The sequence below is a fragment of the Otolemur garnettii genome, unplaced genomic scaffold, assembly GCF_000181295.1.
Source record: "Otolemur garnettii isolate 467f Iridium unplaced genomic scaffold, OtoGar3 scaffold00083, whole genome shotgun sequence".
In the NCBI taxonomy this organism is placed as follows: Eukaryota; Metazoa; Chordata; class Mammalia; order Primates; family Galagidae; genus Otolemur; species Otolemur garnettii.
The window spans coordinates 6860840-6863212 of NW_003852478.1; the positions used below are offsets into that span (position 1 = coordinate 6860840).

General features: G+C 40.7%; 1 pseudogene across 1 annotated transcript in view; it reads left to right on the forward strand.

The window, feature by feature from the left end:
• The first annotated feature begins 1055 nt into the window (after positions 1-1055).
• Positions 1056-2373, forward strand: part of LOC100943668 — a 4599-nt pseudogene continuing 3281 nt past the window's right edge. Inside the window, exon 1 of the transcript XR_001161489.2 lies at positions 1056-2368. The product of XR_001161489.2 is annotated as a programmed cell death protein 4 pseudogene (transcript). The remainder of the gene's footprint in view (positions 2369-2373) is intronic.

The window sequence follows — 2373 nt, forward strand, 5'->3', positions numbered from 1 at the left end:
AAAAAAAAAAAAAGAAAAGAAATACTGTTTTCCATCCTTTAACCCTGAGTCTTGATTTGTCCTTCCAGGCTAAGTGCGTCTCCTAGAGGCTCCAATTTTCTGGGAAAGTAGAAAAAAATGAATGATAAAGTCAAAGGACAGTTATGAAAGCTAACTCAAGAGACTCATCTCCCTTGGACTAAATTGCTTTCCTTCATTCTCCTTAGAATAAAAAATTTACCTCAGAAAATCAGTTGTAGCCTATTTGAATTATTATATGGAAGACCCTTTTTAATTAACAATTTATTAGTAGATCAAGATACTACAGAATTAGTAAAACATATTACTTGCTTAGCTAAATTTCAATAAATCCTTAAAAACCTCTCAGTGCATTTTCACATTCAACACTAAAGGAATTTTTCTCTCCTGGAGAGCTAGTCATGGTCAAAACTCTTCTCTGTAATTCACCTTCCATAACCCCAACTTGGGAAGATCCTTTTTCTGTTATCTTGTCTTCTTCTACAGCTGATAAAGTTATGGGAATCAATTCCTGGATACATCGTTCACAAGTAAAATCCTGGAACCCACTGCCTTCTACAGAAGCAGACCATGAAGACAATCAACCACAGTCCACCTACACTTGTGAGCCTAAAGATAATTTAAAGTTATTGTTTAGGAGAGGCTGAGGAACGGGGTCTGGGCCGGCAGACCGGGGAACTGGGCGAGCAGCGGTGGTGGCCCGAGGGGTAAAAAAGAATCTCCCAGAGAAAACAAGGGCTGGAAGGGAGCCCCCTTTCTGTGAAACCACGTTTGTCAGTTTGGGGCTGTTATGTCTGTGCAGATTGTTGCAAGAGCTTCAAACTGTCTGCAGACATGCACAGCACCCGACCCGGGGCCCTAGTGAGGAGTGACCATGCAGTCCACAGCTGTGTCATGTCCACAGATGATTAAAACTAGCAAAAATGCGGCCGGGTGTCTGTGTGTTGAGGGGGGAGTTTACAGACTGTTTTTAAATTGTATTTTTACTGTTAATTTCCATATTCTAAAGGAAGACTTTCATTTGGTAATTTGTTTAATCAGTGCAAGTGAAATTAAGAAACAATGGATATAGAAAATGAGCAGATACTGAACGTAAACCCTACAGATCCTGATAATTTGAGTGACTCTCTGTTTCCTGGTGATGAAGAACATACTGGGACTGAGGAAATAAAGAATGAAATAAATGGAAATTGGATTTCAGCATCCTTCATTAATGAAGCTTGAATTAATGCCAAGGCAAAAAGGCGACTACGGAAAAACTCATCCCGAGACAGTGGCAGAGGAGATTCAGTTAGTGATAAGGGAAGTGAAGCCCTTACAAGTGGAAGTGAAGCCTTACAACTGTGCCAACCAGCCCAAAGGGAAGGTTGCTAGATAGGCAATCCAGATCTGGGAAAGGTGGTGCAGGAGGTAAAGGTGTTTGGGCTACACCTGGGCAGGTGTATGATGTAGAGGACGTAGATGCGAAAGATCTGAACTATGATGATGACCAGGAGAACTGTGTTTATGAAACTGTAGTTTTGCCTTTGGATGAAAGAACATTTGAGAAGACTTTAACACCAATCATGCAGGAATATTTTGAGCATGGAGATACTAATGAAGTTGCAGAAATCCTGAGAGATTTAAATCTTGGTGAAATGAAAAGCGGACTACCAGTGTTGGCAGTGTCCTTAGCATGGGAGGGGAAGGCTAGTCATAGAGAAATGACATCTCAGCTTCTTTCTGACCTTTGTGGGACAGTAATGAGCACAAATGATGTGGAAAAATCATTTGATAAATTGTTGAAAGATCTACCTGAGTTGGCATTGGGTACTCCTAGAGCACCACAGCTGGTGGGCCAGTTTATTGCTTTGAGCTGTTGGAGATGGAATTTTATGTAACACCTATATCGATAGTTACAAGGGAACAGTAGACTGTGTACAGGCTAGAGCTGCTCTGGATAAAGCTACCGTGCTCCTGAGTATGGCTAAAGGTGGAAAGCGTAAAGATAGTGTATGGGGCTCTGGAGGCGGGCAGCAACCTGTCAATCACCTTGTTAAAGAGATTGATGTGCTGTTGAAAGAGAATTTACTGTCTGGAGACATACCTGAAGCTGAACATTGCCTTACGGAACTGGAAGTACCTCATTTTCACCATGAGCTTGTATATGAAGCTATTGTAATGGTTTTAGAGTCAACTGGAGAAAATACATTTAAGGTGATTTTGGATTTATTAAAATCCCTTTGGAAGTCTTCTACCATTACTGTAGACCAAATGAAAAGAGGTTATGAGAGAATTTATAATGAAATTCCAGACATTAATCTGGATGTCCCACATTCATACTCTGTGCTTGAGCGATTTGTAGAAGAATGTTTT